Source organism: Triturus cristatus, chromosome 11 (genome assembly GCF_964204655.1).
Source record: "Triturus cristatus chromosome 11, aTriCri1.1, whole genome shotgun sequence".
Lineage (NCBI taxonomy): Eukaryota > Metazoa > Chordata > Amphibia > Caudata > Salamandridae > Triturus > Triturus cristatus.
This window is the reverse complement of record NC_140594.1, coordinates 1,037,554,044-1,037,574,823: the sequence shown is the minus strand read 5'-3', so window position 1 is coordinate 1,037,574,823 and position 20,780 is coordinate 1,037,554,044. Positions and strand designations below refer to the sequence as shown.

Here is a 20,780-nt window from a genome sequence, read left to right as displayed (position 1 = left end):
CGTTCCCATTCCACCTAGGGACACTCCAGGGTACTTTATGTACCATAAACATGGCCTAGATACCGTATTATATCTCGATTTGTGGGTAGACTACACCAAGGATTTAGCAGAGAATCAGAGATGGCCCGCTGCTGGGACATGGGATGCAGATTGCATCATGAGAGTAGAAGAAGCATTATGGAAAAAGAAAGCCAGACAGTCACAGAAAGATGCCATTGAATTATGGCGTAAAGAATCGCATAGACGCACAGAGAAAGCGCTCAGAAAAGAAGAGAAAAGTAGGGAGGATTCAGACAAAGCCCGAGAAAACGTATTAATTGAGGAAGGTATCCGAGTAAAAGCAGAACAAGTAGACAGACAACGAAACACTCTTATGAATGGTATGTATCCTCTTCTGGCCGAGGGTTTACCTACGGCCACCCTGGAAGTACCAAAAGATCTGCCATCTCCATTGCTTCCGACTAAATTGCACCACAAGACCGCAAAGGACATTTTCCTTTCTTCCTATTTAGACGATGCAGCCCCCGAATATGTTAATGTTCCGCCGCCACGCACACCACCTGCTAACGGCGCTCGACCCCGAGATAATCTGCCCCCACTTCTGCAGCAGCATACTCCTCCTTCCGTTCCAAACCTTCCGCCTGTTCCTCCACTCCTTCCTGCACCTATTCTCCCTACCTTACACCCAACAAATCCTTTTGGACCTGGCACCTCGGGAGGTGCGACAGGAGGTTTTCATACGCCACCACCAACACATCGATTGACTTATAGGGATTTAGCACACCAACGTACACCTCAAACAGCGAATTACGACATACTTAATGAGCCTCTTGCAGACTGTAGATATGATCCAGTACCCGGTAAAGACGACAGAATGATGCTATCATCAGTACGTCTACGACGAGTTGCGAACTATTTAATGATACTACCAGGAATGATTGATCATCTAGACAAAATATATCACTTTGTCCAAACAGGGCAAGGTCCTGAAAGTATTGGCGAGGCCATGGCATACCAGAAAGTGGACACGCAAAAACTGTTGTTACGCTTCTTCATAAACTGCTTGATAAGAAACAGAGATAGGCCTAGTGTAGACCCGGAAGAAATGAAAGCACTTAACAAATGGGGTCAGAATATAGCAGACGGAAAACATGATAAACAGAATAGTATAGAAAATATGTACCGAAGGATCCGAAAAACAGTAGAACAAATACATGAAAGAGAACAGCCTGAAAGAGAAATAGATGCAGATAAGACTGAATCCTCGGAGGAGGAGGAACAACCAGAAACGACAACAGGACAATTACAATTACCAGCTAGAGAAATGATAGCTTACGTAGGTAAGGGAAGATCCTTTAATAATTCAATGCGTCCGATACGTCCAGAAAGTAAGAGAATTTTTCAAGCAGCCATGTCAAATCCAAAGACCCCTGAACACTTATTTCAGGCTACTGATAAAATACTTCAAGAACGAATGGGGTACCATGTACTCGATTCTATGGATGAACAAGAATTAGCCAGGTCAGCAGTACAATGGGCTGACAGTTCTGATAAATATAGTGATGACGCGCTAGTACATACGTTTTTGAATCTTTCACCAGACGAACAGCGTTTAGCTGGTATGTACATGATACAACACCTCCTTATATTGTATAAAAGCCAACACTCCGATCCTGGTCCCCTACCTGATATACTGATAGAACTACTCATGAAGAAATGGAGAGGTCTAGGTACCGATCTAATTAAAGTAATTCTAGAACATCGGCACAGATACAGTGCCTTCCTGTGTCCACAGCTTGATCCAGCTCCCTCCATGGAAAGAAAAATGTATTACCTAGACAGACAGAATCCCTTACGCGAAGTGCACCCAGTTAGAAATGATGATAATACTTTTAGACGCGTGTTTGTGTACACGCCTATAACTAAAATAGAACTATTGGAAATGAAAAAATTAGTGCCCAGTCATGACAGAGATCCAGCAGGTTTTCACCGTGAAATAAAAGACATGTTACTCATGGGTGATTATACCTATCCTGACATTATGAAAATATTAAAAGTATTATTGCCTGCCGGTATTTACGAGAAACTCAAAGAAAAAGAATGGGAGGTGGGAGAGCAAAAGATTGATTGGACTGCATTAGAAAACGAAGAAAATACCCGAACTCCAGGCCTAGGGCTTGGGGACAAAACTAAAGCGTTACCAGGATTGTTAGTACAAGTATTGCCACGCTTATTAACTACGAAAAAGGAAGACTGGGGTGCAATCTCAGCCTGCAAACAGAAACCCGATGAAGACACCAGTGATTTTTATTCCCGATTTGAAAAATGTTTTGGTATTAATAGCGGCCTGAAAGCAAGTAGCGATTCATATCCACATCTTTTTGTAACAAAATTAGTCGAGAATTCCCTGCCCCAGGTTAAGAACAGAGTATTGAAAGTTGAGAGCACTTGGCAAGCTAATACCCCTTCACAAATGTTACAAATGTTACAGTACCACCAGAATAGAATTAGAGAAGAACAAGAACACGAACAAAGACGTATGAAAGACACGAAAATGAAAATGCTCGTTGCTCAGTCAGTTCCAGCTGACGGTCATAAAAAGGGTGCGACACAGTCCAGTAATTCAGCGGTTCCTGTTAAAGGGACATGCAACTATTGTAAGCAGCCAGGTCATTATATAACCGATTGTGCAGTTCTGAAACACAATATCTCTACGGGTAAAACCAAGGAGAGACCGCGTCCACCTAGACAGGATCAGATCCAACCACAAGTACCTCAGAATGTACAGCCTATGCAAGCTTCACAACAGACTGTAGCAGTACCACAGCCACAGCCTAGTGCCGCAACACAAAACACGACACAACAGATGTACCAGTATGCACAAAATGACTATCCCGATTATCAGCGATACACATGAAACAGCCTAGAGAGGGAGGTTGGCTTGCCTCTTATTGAGGTTCCTGTAGATCAAGAGGGTCCTTATGTACATAGTCAAGTATTAGGGAAAGACAGAAAGTTTTTAATTGATACAGGGGCAAGCAGAACAACTATAAGTCACGACGAGGTTCCAGGGGCACCCCTCTCAGGCTCACAGAATGTTTCCCTTGGATTTTCAGGAAAGCCTATTGTTTAACGAAGTATCGCAACCTCTTCCTCTTGCAGTTGGTCCATTGACACGGACTACAGATTTATTGCTTACAAAATCATGCCCAGAAAACTTGTTAGGTATAAAGACACTAAAAGCTCTAGGAGCTGTAATATGTTGTTCCCCGGAAGGGGTACGACTATTTTTGCGTGACTTTAAATGTCACTACGTATTTAGAGACATGGATCACCGGTTACAGAATGTCCCTGCACATTTATGGGCACAAGGCCCCACTGATGTAGGTTGTATGCACATTACACCATATCGAGTCACACTCAAAGCAGGAGTGGTATTACCACGAATTCGACAATACAAGTTACCTCCAGATGCTGTAGTGGCTTTGCTGCAAATCATTGACGAGCTGATTGCACAAGGAGTGGTTGTGGAAACCGACTCCAATGTATGTAATTCTCCTATTATTCCAATTCTTAAACGTACTGATCCAAATGCACCCCCAGTTTATCGATTAATTATTGATCTGCGCGAATTGAATAAATGCATTGTACCACAGTATCCCGTGGTTCCAGATATCTCCTCATTATTGACAGCTATTGATTCAGAAGCAACGTTCTTTACTGTAATTGACCTCAAGAACGCCTTCTTTAGCGTCCCAATCGATCCGGAAAGCCAATATTTGTTTGGATTCTGTTTAAATGGACGAAGCTTCAAATTTGCACGCGCACCTCAAGGATTCACAGAAAGCCCCAGCATCTATAGCCAAGCACTGAAAAGACAACTTGACAGTATCCACATGCCTGTTAACACTGCCCTGCTTCAGTATGTCGATGATCTGCTGATCACCGCCCGAAGCGAGCCCGAACGTGAAAAAGCATCACTGACGGTTTTACATTTTCTGGCCGACAAGGGGCACAAGGTGTCCCCTTCGAAGCTGCAATTCTGTGTTCAGCAAGTTGTGTACCTTGGGCACTTGCTGTCCAAAGGGGGGAGACAGCTCACACCTGACCGCATCCAGTTAATTGTAAACATGTCACCACCCAAGACACAAAAGGAGGTGCGGGCCTTCATAGGCCTCACTTCGTACTGTAGACAATGGATTCCCCAATATGCATTTCTAGTAAAGCCACTCATTCAGTTGACAACCGAGGAGGCAGCGACATCGACTGTCCTCCCTTGGACTCAGGAACATACACAAGCTTTTGAAGACTTAAAGAAAGCCTTATGTCAAGCACCTGTTTTAGCGACACCATGTTACAGTAAGCCTTTTACACTTTTTGTTACAGAACGCGAAGGTAATGCCTTGTCAGTACTCACTCAGGAACAAGCAGGTTCACACAAACCGTGTGCTTACTTTTCTAGCACATTAGATCCAGTAGCCCAGGCTCTGCCTACGTGCTTGAAATCAGTCGCAGCGACAGCTTTAGCGATCAGACAAAGCGATTCCATAGTATTAGGACATCAATTGACAGTGCAAGTTCCACATTCCGTGGAAGTTCTTTTAAACCGAACACAGACCCAGCACTTGACTATAGCACGACTGACAGGTTATGAATTGACATTGTTTCAGCCACACATAGAAATCAGACGCTGTAGTACATTAAATCCTGCCACACTTTTGCCATTAAGTGGAACAGACCCATTGGCACATGATTGTATTGAAGTCATTACTATTACGACGAAACCCAGACAAGACTTGACAGACATTCCATTACCAGACCCAGACCTGACACTTTATGTGGATGGTTCATGCATGAGAACAAGTACAGGAGAGTTAGTGGCCGCTTACGCAGTCACGACAGACACCGAAGTTATTGAAACGAATTGTATTGACACCTTGTCAGCTCAAGCAGCAGAGCTCATCGCTCTGACACAAGCCTGTATTCAAGCCAAAAATAAGAGAGTTAACATATACACAGATTCACGTTATGCATTCGGAGTTGTACACGACTTCGGAGTCCTCTGGCGAGAGAGAGGTTATTTAACTTCTCACGGTGCCAACATTCAACACGGTCCCCTCATTCAAGCTCTGTTAGATGCAATACATCTGCCTACTGCGATATCTATCATGAAGTGCAAGGCCCATACAAAAGTCACCGATATCATTTCCCAGGGTAACGACCTGGCAGACCGAACAGCTAAGCAAACAGCACAGAATCGAACTCATGCAACTGACTTGACAAAGACAATAGTTCCGACATCGACACACTGCATGACAGTTAGGGATCCCGCCCTTGATGTAATTGACATACAGACACATGCTACACCAGAGGAAATCAAGAAATGGACTGAACTAGGAGGGATCCAAACAGATCAGGGATGGATGACGAAGGGAAAATCTACATGGTTTCTCCCCGACTCCATGGTTCAAGTTATCATTAACACAATACATAGTCCAGCGCATCTAGGAGAGAAAGCTATGCTAGACAGTATTCAAAACATTTGGTTCAATAAACACTTACGAGCAGCAGCCAAACAGAAAGTACGTACTTGCATGATTTGTTGTCAGTTTAACCCAGGTAAAGGCATTCCTGTAGAGCAAGGTGGATTTCAACCTCCCGATCACCCTTTTGAAGTCCTCCAGATGGATTATATCCAGATGGAACGTTGTCGAGGATTCAAATATGTCCTCGTAGTTGTATGCGCACTTTCCCGTTGGACAGAAGCATATCCAGTCCCAGATTACACTGCTCCGACCACTGCCAAGCAGCTGGTTCGTGAATTCTTCCCACGGTATGGTTTGCCCCGTATCGTGTACTCAGATAACGGTCAGCCGTTCTCATCCGAGCTAATGAAACACATTACACTCCTGTTAGGCTATCAGTGGAAATTCCACTGTGTCCGGCATCCCGAGGCAGCAGGTCTCGTGGAGCGTCATAATCAGACTCTGAAAATTCGACTTTCTAAAATCTGCAGAGAGAAAGGCGTCGACTGGATAGTAGCTTTACCAGTTGCGCTCTTTTACATGAGAATGATAGCACATTCTCGAACAGGGCTATCCCCGTAAGAGGTGGTCTTCGGTAGGCCACCAAATATGTGGGGGACGCCTATACCTCGTAAAATCACTGATGTTGATTGTAATATGCTGACAGATTACCTTGCTTCCTTGATGTCTGCACTACAATCTTGCCGTTCACAGGTAGCTGCAGCCTTTCCCGACAACACCGAGGTGAAGCCCCATGAAGTGGTTCCCGGTGATTACGTGTTTATAAGAAATTTCGACAGGAGGAGCCCGCTGGAGCCTCGCTGGCAAACGCCGAAATTAGTACTTCTGACCACGAGGACAGCAGTGAAGATTGAGGGTCGCAAGGGTTGGCTGCATTCGAGCCATATCAAGAAATTTCACGGACTGCCTTCTGATTTGAACTCTCAGCCCTGCCCTCCTCCACAGACTGACTCAAAACTCCCCCTGGTCGAGAAAACTGCTTCCCAGGAATATAAACTGAAACTAAGGTCTAGCAAGTCAGACAATTTAATTGTTTAAGTCCTCTCCTAGGTGAATCGGTTAAATTAGTTTCTGACATGTATCCTCTAGACCGAAATCGAGAGAGAGATAGACAGAAACAGCTCAAGAAACGTGCATATTGTAAATCACTTCGTAGTCACTGTATAGTGACATTATTGATTATGTTTTTTCTAAATCTTCTGATTATTGCTGCAAGTATACTGTTGCACATATACTACCCTATTTTCAAGCGTGCACATTCTGCTTTCAATGTTACTGCCGAACACTCTTTTAGCGAATTACCTCCGCATGAATTGCCCTACAGACTTGCGCTGCGCAACAACACATTCATTAGTATGTTACATCACTCCCATCAGGCCAACAACGCTACAAATTGTTGGATATGTGGCCGACTCCCTCCCTACCAGAAATACAAGGGAGTTCTGCCCCTCTTTCCGTATCCGTTCACACACAATGGTTCCTGTGGTGCATGGTTTAGTTTGATTAATTCTTTAGATTCAAATACCGTAGTTTACCAGGACAACTGGGTATGGGGAAACCTGAACTTAGTTTTGCTTAAAGCCTGCTACCCTAACAAAGAGGGACTTCCCAAAAGGACAGGAACTGATCTAGAAAATGAAGTATATGGATTAGGTAACTTTACACTTAACCTCATGATTCTGAATGTTGAATCCGAAGCTGCACCAGTCTTGCCTGCTATGTCAGTATTACCAGTCAAAGGTGAATTATGTGCGAGAAAGAATGGTTCAGTACACCTGGGTCATAGTAAATGTACTACTGTGATCGAATTCAGTGATCAAGGCAAGTCTACATTTAGAGCTTCCCGTCATTCCTACTTCATTTGTGGTCATACCGCATATATACGTTTACCTCTAGATTGGGATGGTACCTGTTACATTGCATTCCTTCTGCCACCTGTTTTCCTAGCCCCTCCTGATTATCATAGAAATACCCATCTAGTACACAATAGACCCCAGAGAGATCTCCCGATTGTCGACTACACTGAAACGGCATGGGAACAATACACAGACTTCAATAAAGGTCTCTTTCCCTACATAGGTGTTGTCTCTAATAGTAAACTGATACGCAAATTAACCAGAACTCTTGAAGCAGTAGTGAATGAAACTACTTCTGCCCTAGGCAACTTAACGGAGGAGCAGTCTGCGATGCGGATTGTTGTTCTCCAAAATCGTCTTGTCCTTGACGTCATCCTGGCCGATAGGGGCGGAGCCTGTAGGGTCATCGGATCAAGCTGCTGTGTTTTCATTCCAGAAAACGCGCCATCAGTATATAAAGCCATAACTCGTCTTCATAAGATTGCAAGTCAGATACACCAGAATCCAGGCACCTGGACTTGGTCCGGTTGGTTCTGGAGTGTGTTGTCAGCCTGGGGATGGAAAGTCCTATCCTTCCTAGGTATTGCCCTTCTCATAGTATTCAGTTGCTGCCTGTGTCTACAATGTGGGCCAGCGATTTGCGGCCTGTGTGCCACATCATGTATTCCACATTCAAGTTCTCATTCAAAATCCCGTAAGAAGAAAGAAGAGCAAATGATGTTACATGAACAGATTGATGGATTCATGAGGATCGACATATCATGAAGGGTCCGTAGGGGACAAGGAGGGAATGAGGAAATATGAATTTTTATGATCAATTGTGTCCCCTATCTTAGACCCCAACGGCTCCATGTACGTGCTACAAGTACATGTATGTTCCCTCCACTTCCAGCTATGACGACGCAAATACATTTGTGTCCAACTTTAACATGTCCTCTTTCAGATCCACCATGAATGGGTCGAATATTCCGTTCCTAAGTATGCCTTGCCACCGTCTTTATATGGTGCACCTTTCACGTTTTTCAGCTATGGCAAGTTAGGCCCTGAATTCTGCCATCGAGTTTTTTCCTGCCTTCTGCCTCTGAATGCTCCAGCCTGGACCTGCATCTGTATCCATGACCTTTGTATTACTCCCTGCGCGGCTAACGGTGCCTGGCTCGGCCTGTTGCCTGCCAAGACTGTATTTTGCCTTCAAGTTATCTGCTCCGCTCCTCGAAAAATACATTCCTGTCTAGTAGTTTAGGTAAACACCCTTCCAGCTGCAGAGCAAAGGGCCCGGCCTCACTGTCTCTGTGCAAGTAATTCATAGCTCCTGTTACCATGGTAGGCCCATGCCCCCTCGCATCTCATGTAGACACGTAGACGCTTATACACGCACTAGCAGTCAGTATAGGATAGCCTCTGCCCGAGAGACCTTTCCTTCCAGATAATACAGTTCCTTAAACACAAGATATTAGATACGATTTGGGATTAGGTTGTTCTGACATCCCAGACTTCTGTCTCCTCATGTAGGGCTAAATGTCAAGTCCCCTTCACCCTCCAGTTACACGTCAATCACACGTCATGCTGCTGCACGCGCATCTCTGCCATGTATTTCTGCTGACATTGCAGGATTCTCTTATGGATCTACCCACCTGTAACATCCTCATAATGACGTTTCCAGTACACGCCCTTATGCACGCCTATTGTAACGCCTTTTTTCATTACGTATGTGTATTCTTATCTCTCCTCTCAGCTGTTACGCCTCCTGCATTTGCCTTTACTGTAATGCATTGACTATATATATGATAACCTGTCAATAAAATATGCTCAATCCCTTCCCGAACCTTCGTGGTGACGGAATCCGATTGCCTGGTTCAAACCAATTCCTTTGTAAGGAATAAATCCCCTTTTAAAACCTCAAATATCACGGATTCTGCCTCTTATTTATTCTGAGTTATCCTTATTGAACTTTACCGCATAAATTAAGTACAGGTAATTTAAATTTACCACAGAATTATTACCTACATGAAAACTATAATGCCTGCGATGCGCGTAAATTGGGATAAACTATCCGCATGTAAGCAGAAGACAGATGAGACAGTGTCTGATTTCTTTACCGGGTTTGAAGAAACGTTTATCGACCACAGTGGTCAAGACATGAGCACTGAAGGTGGCCAAAGGTTATTTGTTGATAAATTTGTGCAGAATCTACTTCCTGAGTTGTGTAAGAAATTAAAAGACTCAGAAAGTTCCTGGGCTGTTTCCTCTTCAGCGCAAATACTGGCTACTGCACAGTATTATGAGAATAGAGACAAAGATGAGAAGGATAGAACAGATAAGAAAACAACAAAAGAACTAAAAACAAAGGTCCTCTTGCAGCAGGCTTATCCACCACGTGGAGGACAGAATAATTATAGGCAAACACAAGGTATCTATCAGCCGCCCCAACAGTTTCAGAGTAATCAGCAAATGAATGGGTATTATCAACCACAAATCCCTGTAGGTCCCAACCAATGTTCATATTGCAAAGAGGAAGGTCATTTTAAATATAGTTGCCCTAAATTAATGCAGCGTAACAGTAATGCGTATGGCGCAAGAGGTAGAGGTGGTCAGCAAGCTCCTAGAGGCAGAGGGCGTGGAAATGTTCCCAAAAACGCGCGTCCTCTTCCGCCTCAAAATACCATAAATAGCTTTGATCAGCAAGCCAACGCGACTGGTAATACAGCTCAGTACTACAATAATGATTATTATGCAGAAGATGACAATGTAGAAGATAACGATTACTAGGACAGCCGTAGACAGAGAGAGGGAGTTGTTTCAGTGCCAGTGGATCAGAGTGGACCCTATGTTAAAGTAACTACAGCAAATGTAACTGAGCCTTTTCTGCTGGATACTGGTGCTGCAAAGAGTTCAATCATGCATTCAAAACTCCCTGGCGCGCCTTTGTCTGGCGAAATGAATGTCTCAGTAGGTTTTTCTGGCGCCCCAGTTAGGAACCCGATTTCTAGTCCTATGTCACTTTCTGTTGGACCTTGTGAGCTAAAAGCACCCCTCATCCTAACGACAAGTTGTGGTGAAAATTTGCTAGGATTGGATCTGTTAAAAAGATATTGTTCTCCCTCGGAGGTACAACTTACATTAGGTAAGAAAGTGATTTCCCCAATGTATTTGTCTAAGACTGTAATGCCACCTGAATTGTCATCCCTTCCGGATGCCCTTTGGGATACTGGCCCCAATGATGTGGGTCTCCTGGAAATACCACCATACGTGGTAACTTTAAAAGCCAATGTTAGATTGCCACGCATTCCCCAGTACAAGATCTCCAATGAAGGTCAGAAAGCTTTGTTAGCAATTGTCAGCGATTTGGTTAAAAAGGATGTAATTGAAGAGACAAGAGGCAACGTTTGCAATAGTCCTGTTTTACCTGTCTTAAAACGAACGGACCCTTCACAGCCACCTGTTTACAGATTTGTGATTGATCTTAGAGAGGTTAATAAGATTGTTGTACCACAGTTTCCAGTTGTCCCTGATATAACTGCCTTGTTAACCATGATTCCAGCCTCCGCTGCATGGTTCTCAGTGATCGATCTAAAGAATGCTTTCTTTAGCATCCCAATTGCAGAGGAGAGCAGAGACATTTTTGGCTTTAGTTTAGGAGGTCGCAGCTTCCGCTTTAAACGCGCTCCCCAGGGCTACTGTGAGAGTCCATCAATATACAGTCAGGCTTTAAAAGCGCAGCTTGATGCACTTGTTTTACCAAGTGGCGCTATCCTCATTCAGTACGTCGACGATTTACTAATCGCCGCGGATACTCAAAAGATTTGCAAAAATGCTACCTTGTCATTGTTGCGTCATTTGTCTGCCTTTCATCACAAAGTGTCTCTCTCAAAGCTGCAATATTGTCGACAAGAAGTGACCTACTTAGGTCATCTCTTATCGAAGGAGGGAAGGAAACTGACCCCAGAACGAATTCAAGCCATTACACAGTTGAGTGTGCCAAGAACACAGAGAGAAGTGCGTGCTTTCTTGGGCATTACTTCATACTGTAGGCATTGGATTCCTAATTTTTCCTTGTTGGCAAAACCTTTGTTAGCATTAACATGTAAAGACACACCGAATCCTATCCCATGGTCTGAAGAGTGTCAGAAAAGTTTTTGGGAATTGCGTAATGCATTATGTTCAGCTCCTGTGTTGGGTACCCCTGACTACAGCAAGCCTTTTACATTGTATGTTCATGAAAAAGATGGTTGCGCATTATCAGTGTTAACACAGCCTTTTGGCGATAGACCGCGTCCATGCGCATATTTTTCGTCAACCTTGGACCCGGTAGCGAGGGCATTGCCAAGTTGTCTGAGAGCCACAGCCGCCGCAGCTATGTCTATTCGACAGTCTGCTGGCCTAGTAATGGATCATACATTGATTGTTATGGTTCCACATGCTGTGGACACATTGTTAAACAGGACCAAGACACAACACTTAACTAGTGCGCGATTATCTGGTTATGAGCTGACACTGTTAGCAAACCATATACACATAAAGAGATGCAACACGTTGAATCCAGCTACATTATTACCAGTTCCAGCAGACCTAGATGAGATTGAGCAACATGATTGCCTGTTCAGAACAGAAGAAGAGACGAAAGGAAGAGTAGATCTTAAAGATACTCCCCTGACTGAGTGTGATGGTACTTTATGGGTGGATGGTTCGTGTTTTAAGCTTCCGAATGGTGATACGACTGCTGCATATGCTATCACGACTTTGCACACGGTTGTGGAAACTGCGCGTGTGCCACAAAATTCGGCTCAAGCAGCAGAATTGATTGCCCTTACGAGAGCATGCGTACTGTCTGAAGGAATGAAAGTGAACATATATACGGATAGCCAGTACGCCTTTGGCGTGGCTCATAGTTTTGGGCGATTGTGGAAAGAACGTGGGTTCCTGACTTCGCATGGAGCTAAGATTCAGAATGGCAAGTTGGTGAATGATCTCCTTGAGTCACTGACCCTACCGTTGCAAGTTGCGATTATGAAATGCAGTGCGCACAAGAAAATCACTGATGATGTTGGTCGTGGTAATGCGTTTGCTGATGAAGTCGCGAAAGAAACAGCAAAAGATGTAAAGACTCGAATGTATGTTGCAGGCCCTGCAAGATGGGTTGGTGATGTTGGAATGTGTGAAAACACAATAGAGAGTGTAAAGTCCCTTCAAGCTGAAGCCACAGAGAAAGAGTTGAGCAAGTGGAGAGAAAGTATGGGTAAGTTGGATGAGAATGGTTGTTGGATTGATTTGTCAGAACATAGGCGATGGTTGTTACCTGATGCATATGTGCTTCCAGTGGTTACTATGGCACATGGAATGGCACATATCAGTACGAAAGGAATTTGTAAGTTGTTGGCTCCAGTATGGCAGAATGCTGGAATTCCTAAGTGTGCAGAGAATGTGGTCAAGAATTGTATGGTATGCTTGAAGTACAACCCTGGTAGGGGAACCCCAACTCCAGCTGGTCATTTTGCGCCTCCATCATATCCATTTGAAGTTTTGCAGCTAGATTTTATCCACATGGAAAGGTGCAACAACCTGAAATATGTATTGGTGGTTGTCTGCGCTTTTTCAAAATGGATAGAGGCCTATCCCCTAAAAGACAACACTGCTCTATCCACAGCCAAAGCCCTTGTGAAGGAATTTTTCCCTAGGTTTGGAATGCCAAGAATGGTGTGGAGTGATAATGGGAGTGAGTTTGTGGGTCAAGTGATGAAGAATGTGTGTGAGTGAGTAGGGATAAAACAGAAATTCCACGCTGCAAATCACCCCCAATCAGCTGGATTAGTAGAGCGCTACAATGGCGCTCTAAAACTCAAACTGGCCAAAATCCAGGTGAGCTCAGGTCTTAAATGGCCTGACGCTCTGCCTCTAGCACTCCTGTCCACCAGAATGACCGTGCATTCACGAGTGGGACTTAGTCCCTACGAGGTCGTTTTTGGCCACCCGGCCAATGTATGGGGTGTGCCAAGACCGACAAAATTCAGTGAAATCGAACATCCAGTACTGCTTGATTACTTGTATGAATTGACGGCTAAATTACGTGTTTTACACCAACAGGTGCACGATACTCTTCCCCAGGCCTCTGAGGCTCCAGGACACCCTATCGACCCTGGCACGTGGGTTTTGGTAAAAAATTTCCAGCGCAAAAGCAACAATGAGCCTCGTTGGATCGGCCCTCATCTCGTACTTCTGTCTACAAGATCAGCTGTTCGAGTAAAGGGGAAGAAGAACTGGATCCACGGCGCCCACGTGAAAAGGATCCCTTTGCCTCTGCCGTATGACCAGTGGGTCCAGGAGGGTATCGCAGACTCTGAAACAGACACTGTACCTCGTTTTGTGCCGTTCAGTGATGCACGCATAAAAGGCACAACTTCAGCACAACAGAGTGACGATATTTTGCAAGAAGCTGTGCCACCGTCAATTCGATTGGACACCACAGAGCCTGAACTCTTGTTTTAAGCTCAAACAGTACCTGGCCGTCTCCACTATAATCTAAGACCAAGGCCTATGGACAAATAAATATTCTTTTTCTTTTACCTTTTTATTTTTTGATAACCAGAGCTCTCCCATATGAAGGACTTTCGTGATTTCTGTTTTTCGAACCACCATCCGGGTTCAGCCGCAGGGTCGCGGTGCCAAGACTTCGGGGTACAGGCCGAAGACGTTAGGTCAACGGTTCTGGTTGGTCTAGGGCGTTCCCTGGACTGACAGGCGTACTCCTTAGCAGAAGATACTCACCCGCCGCGAGCGGCACGATTAGAGGATGGAGTTTTTTAAGATGGAGAGACCCGCTGAGGAAATGAACTTTAAAGCAAGAATGTGTAAAATAATGAAGAGCAAACGTTTTGTATTATTATGCCTGTTTATATTATGTAGTATGATCGTGTTTACTGTAGGATTTGTATTCTTCTCCTCTCAAGAGCCCATTGCACCCACTATACAGCCTATACCTCCTCCTACTGTCTCCTCACACTCTTTTCACCCTCTGCCTGAACATGAACAAGCTAGACGATCAGAGTTTGTGAATAACTCGTTTATTCAGCTCCTGCACCAGCACCAACTAGTCATGAATACAACCAATTGCTGGGTGTGTGGTTTAATGCCACATACCATTAATAAGGGTATTCCCTATCTAGTGCTGCCGTTTAGTTACAATGGATCGTCATGGGCATTCCAGACCATGTTTCTCTTTGCATTGGATGCCTACTCCCCGCGACAACCGCGTTCCATCAGACCTAGCACCAATAACAAAGCTTTAATGAAAGGGGTTGCCGATATAAGCAGAGATATCGATGCATACTCATCTATACCCAAAGAAGAGTTGAGAGCTTATGTAGGGTGGAACGCGACGGGGTATAGTATTAGTCTGGGTGAAAGACAGCGAAAAATCTCATCCCCAATCTGGGTCGTACCCCACATATGTTGGTTCTCTTTACAAGGTAATGGTCAGAATCCTAGAGCTCAACTGGGAAGAAGTGACTGTACTGAAACGTACACTTTTCCGTCACAGTTTTCCCCTGCGTTTTTGGCTGCCAAGGGTACATATTTTGTCTGCAATGACCGAGCATATACATGGTTGCCCCCTGATTTCTCGGGCACATGTTATATTGCAAATCTGCTACCGCCAACATTTACTGCTGCCTCTGACTATCACAAGACCAGAGTTGTGAGAGGTGTGATTAGTAAGGAGGATACTGCCGGTCAGGAAGCGGGAGATTTCTTTTTGGGTTTCCTGCCGTTTTGGGGACCTATGGTTAATAGTAGGAACCTGAGACAACTGACTCGTGTGGTGGAATCCACTGTTAATGTTACGGCTGGTGCCCTTGGTAATTTGACAGCTGAGCTCCAAGCGGATTGCCTCATGACTTTGCAGAACCGCATGGTTCTAGACGTTATACTTGCAGACCGCGGTGGGGTATGTAAGGTTATCCAATCTAGTTGTTGCATTTTCATACCAGACAACGCTCCAACAGTTTATCAAGCCATCTCCAAACTGCATAAAATATCTGAGTCCATACACGTGGATAAAGGAGATTGGTCACTGGTGGGGTGGTTCTGGGAACTGATATCTGCCTGGGGTTGGAAAGTTCTGATGGTCATTGGAATGATCTTAGCCATCCTTTTCCTGTTCTGTCTGTGCATACAGTGTGCTCCTGCAATATGTGGCCTCTGTGCTACATTATGTGTAAGGAAACCTGTATCGAGGGATGAGCTAAGTAATAGGATGATGCTACAGCAACATCTCCATGACTTCGTGAATATTGACCTAGACTCGGATTGAAATGAGTATAGTTATTGCCTATGTAAGGGCAAAAGGAGGGTCTGTCGTACTTTAGAATTTGGGACCACGTAGGAGGCAGGGCCCTACCCCTGTCCATCCCGGTAATAGTGAACCGCGAATGGTTAATGCGGTATGTACAAGTGCTTTGTGTAACGTTTTAGCTATGAATGCACTATGTATACGTTATTATACATCACTACGTGGGTTCCATCTTAGAGCGGTGGCCATCTTATGGTTGCCCTCACATAGGCTACATAACATGAAGCAAATACGGGCCTTTTAGAGCACATGTGCTTTCCTTTGACTTCTCTGTGACCTGGGCAGCTTGGCTCCGCTGCCCCAGGTCAGTCCGGTCCCACGAGCTCCCCGTCCTTCGGCCACCTGTGATTAGCATCAGGGCTTGACACACCATAAAGCCTTTTCATCCTACACGAGCCTCCAGCTAATCTCTTTCGCACCTGACTGTTCCTTCTTTATGGCTTGTTTTCCAAACAGGAGATGCTCATGTTTATTGGGGCCTATCGATATCTGATGTGGGATCTGAGCCTTGCTGGGTAAATAATTGCGGGCTGGCTTAACTGGAATGTGGGATGGTCATCATGACTCAGCCTTTTCGTTTGAAATGTATACATGTATATGGCCATATCGTAAACCAAGGAATGTGTGCCTGAAGCAGGATATTTTGTATTTAAGGAGAAGCCCGTTTCTGTGATTTTTAGCAGTCTCCTGAGAACATACACGCTGTTGTACTTCTAGGATACCTGTAATTGGTCTGCAGCCAATAAACTGATCTTTGACTTCACCCAGAACACTCTGTGTTTCTGTAGGTCTGAAACAGGAAGAACCCGAAGTCATAGGGTGTGTTCCCCTGCACCGCTGGGCTTAAAATTCCCAGTACTTCACCTTTCTACATCAGATGACCCCCCTATTATCTGTAAATAACACCAGGGAGCTAGCGCAGGGATTAAGAATACCGGCAATTTATGAGCTCTCCATGGGGAAGGAAGCCCCTGGGCTGCTATTGAGGCAATTGGAACCTAGTTACTATAAAAAGGTGCGGTTTAAAGTAATCTTTAGCTCATGGAAAGTTTGGAAGCAGGTTTCTAAATTCATGGCAATTACGAGAATCTCTAGATACACCCCCCTTTGGCGCTCGCAATTACTGCCCCGTTTGGCTAATGATGATATGGGAAAAAAATGGGAAAAAGATGGGGTAAGATCAATAGGGGATTTTTGTGGGGGAGGACAAGACTTCCAATTTTCTAGGTTACAACAGATGTTTGGAATCTTAGACAACCAATACTTCAAATTTATTCAGATTAAGAACATTCTTACTTTATGGCGCCCCAAAATCATCTTAGATAACTTACCGCTCTTGGAAGTAGCAGCAAGGGACACCTATAGAATTAGAGATTTTTATAAAATACTTCTCGATAAAAGCCCCGACGACTTGGAAAAAACATAGGCATCCTGGGCTAATAAACTGGGAAATCCAGATGTGGTTATCTATATGTGCCTTTCCTTATCCTCAAACATTTTGGTATCCTCGAGCCTAAAAGCACAATTATATAAAACACTATTTAACCTTTATTTTACCCCTGCTAACTTGTTTCTATGGGGAAAAAGGGCAGATGATAAGTGTCCTAGATGTGGTTTAGGACATGCTACCCTGCTACATATGTTGTTTTAATGTGAGAAGCTGGCCCCATTGAAAGAAGGGCTGCGGTGCTTTTGGGAAGCTTTGTTCGGTTGTAGGCTGGAAATAACCCCAACCCTGCTGGTTCTCGGCTATGATAGTTCGTTGGCTCTTAGTACCGTACAAGAATACGGTTTGTTTCTGGGGGCAGCGGTATTTAGGATACTACTAGCTGCAAGATGGAAAGATGCAGAGCCACCAAGCTTCCATATATGGCTTGCTAGAATCCTAGGAATATATAAACGAGAGCTATCTCTATATTCATGCCGAGGTAGACAGGCTAGAGCCCGGGGAAGGAAGATCTGGGCACATTTGGCATAATGGAGCAGAGAAGTAAGGATGGAGTAGAGGGGGGGATAAGGGCGGGGAACAAAGGTAGGGAATATTATTTTGAAGATGTTGCAATGAAATCTTTGTTGCTCTTTTGATTCTCCTAATTTAAAAAAAATGGGTTTTTTTGTTCTTTGTCTTTTTCCTTTTGGTTTAGGATCTGTTTCTGTAATTTGCAAGTTGGACTTTTGTTACTCTGGGTTTCTTTTTCTTTTTTTTTCTGAATTTGTATGAATCTGTATCTGTGTTTTTCTGGATATGTTCTAATAAAAAATAAAATAAAAAAAAAAAGAAGTGAACAGACCAAATGACTAAGGGGCATATTATCAAGGATGGCGTTAAAATTATCGCCGGTTTAGCGGCAGGAAACTGCTGCTAAAGAGGCGATAATGGGCTTGATAATATGCCCTGGAGAATTCCAATAGAAGCCCATGTTCACAAAAGAACATGTACTTCTATTGGAATTCTCAAGGGCATATTATCAAGCCCATTATAGCCGCTATAGCTTCAGTTTTCTGCCGCTAAACCAGTGATAATTTTTAATGCCGTCCTTGATAATATGCCCCTGAGTCGCTCAATGGGAGCTAGAGAGATAAATTGATTAACTGATACAGAAGGAGTAAAGTCGAGATAAAGACAGAGACTGGCGTAAATGTGAACAGAGAGAATGGTAGAAAGGCACATCTCCTTCCAAAGGAACGTGGCAGAGTGTGGATTATTACCCTTTCCTCCTTTTGGGTTTTCTTATAACATAATCTTGGTGGCCTTTGCATTAACAAACTGACTGTCGTGACCAATTGCAAGTTTTATTCCAGAGCTCTCATTTTTCCGAGGAAATGCTATTTTCACCTTTTTGGTCCTCCTATGAAATAAGAATATGTACAGGAGTACATTTCTTTGTAATAGAGGCCATCCCATGTTACTTACCTGTAATATCAGATCGCTTGCTCTTCAAAGTTGTTTTCGAAAGGCATCCCCTTTGTCTATAAATTAGCATATTGTATTCTGCAACATCTGTGAGGTCTTCCTAAAATCTATTGACATGAAGTAATTAAACTATTTTTTTTAGTGATTGGTCACAGTTCTACAATTGTTCTTCACGTCCAGTTACAGATTGCAGTATCTATGCATTGCCACCATCACAATGATGTGAGATCGCTGGAATTGGATTATATGGTTGCAGGTGAATTATCTAGTTTCCAAAGATCTTTGTTATTTTGTAAAAGCAGTTTATTTTTAATGTAGTGCTTTATCTCATTTGTTAATTCATGATTATGTCTTTCTGTTATTTTTTTGTGAGTTTTTGATGTGCATTGGCTTTATATATAAAATGACCCTTTTTTTAAGGCTTATTATGCTAATTTTCAACAGATGTACACATGTTGTCTTATGTAATCTTTTTCTTTGTTTTATTGAAAACCTTTTGGTATTAATTTGTTTCATTTTAACAGAAACTCAAAAAATAAAAATTAAAAATGTTTACGGCTAATGTTACCAGTGAGAGTCAAGCAATTCACCTCAGAAAAAAACAAACAAGTGCCCAATTCTCACAAAGGGACATAAAGAGACAAAGTAATTGACTGAATCACAGGGTGTAAAGATGACAACAAGAAAGAGATGGCAAAAATGGGAACACATGAACTGGAAAAGAGATACATTTCTTAACTGAGTGCAGGGTCGTTCTCCAAAAAATGCATAGCATAGTTTATTAGACATGTATGTAGCAGTTTGTCCTTCAGGTTCCTCTAAACCGAGGACCTATGTTGATCTGTTTAGAAATAAATTATTTTTGGAGTACAATTATCAAAAACGTTCAATCTGCATTAGTTTAAAATGAATTATTTTTGTCTTTAGTCTGGTTGTAACTTTTTGTTACCAATGTTATAATTGTATATATATGCGTTTTTAGTCATAAGATATAATTCTTGTTTTGTGAGTTGGCGAATTATAGAGAACCAAACAAAATAAGTGAAAGTTTTTCCAAATAACAATGGCAGACAGTACCAAGAAATTGAGGTTACAAGGGAACAAAGCGAGTCACATATTCTCACAAAGGGAACAAACAACACAAAGTCACTGTTGTAGAACAAATACATTTGAGTACAAGACAGGGGCTGAAGTGCATGGGTTCACAGTTAATTGGAAATAGATACATTTTTAAAGAGATTGCAGTATCCTTCCTAAACAAAGTGGTACATAACAGTTTATTACCATTTCTTCCTTCAATGTTTAGCTTGCTTGTATTCTCTTGACATCATCATTTGGTACTGTGACAATAAATGCTCAAGTGCCTGATACATAACATAGCTATCACTATTTTGAAGGAACAGTTTTTTCAAAATTCTGTTACCAGTTTGAAATAATAAGGTGAGCAAGAGCAGCCACTGCTAGAAAGTGCTAGAAGAGAGAACATGCCATCTACCTTGCCAGTAATAACATTGTACATCCTCTTCGAGGAACTCTAGCTGTGAGGTGTAGCCTCTTTCTCTTAATTAGCATATGCAAGTCTCGTACATTTTTGTGATCTATCTATACTCTGGTGGGCCAGAATTAAGCAAATCAAATGCTTTTCTCAGATGTTGGCTATTCTAGATTTTTTCTTCAGATCCTATCAATGATTGCAGTATCGGTGCATTGCCACCATCATTGTGATAGGAAACCCTTGGAATTGGGTTAAAGGATTGAGAAGTTGCTAGTTAGATATTTTAGCTCTTTTGCAATTTGTCTTACAGGTTCCTCTTAACTGAGGAGCCCATTTTATTTGTTAATAACAGATTTTGTTTTTCTTTGTTCTAAATGCTTGATAGTTATGTTTTAAACTATTTTTCTTTATTTTACAAAGGTATGCCTTGTATTTGTAGATGTTGCTATTATTGTGCGTGTATGTTTTTTCGTTCACTTCATGGATCTTCTGTTTTGCAACTTAGCTATTTATAGATAGTTAAGATATATATATATTTTTTTAAATGAAAGCAATTGCTATAAGGAGCAAGGGTCAATCAACTATGATAAGAAGTGAACAGAACAAATGACAGATTCTCTCAAAA

General features: G+C 42.9%; 1 non-coding gene across 1 annotated transcript; it reads left to right on the top strand.

The window, feature by feature from the left end:
* Nucleotides 1-20,431: 20,431 nt before the first annotated feature.
* On the top strand, nt 20,432-20,489 carry LOC146785879 (U7 small nuclear RNA). The gene has a single exon (XR_014971305.1). It is a non-coding gene; the product is annotated as a U7 small nuclear RNA (small nuclear RNA).
* Nucleotides 20,490-20,780: the final 291 nt, after the last annotated feature.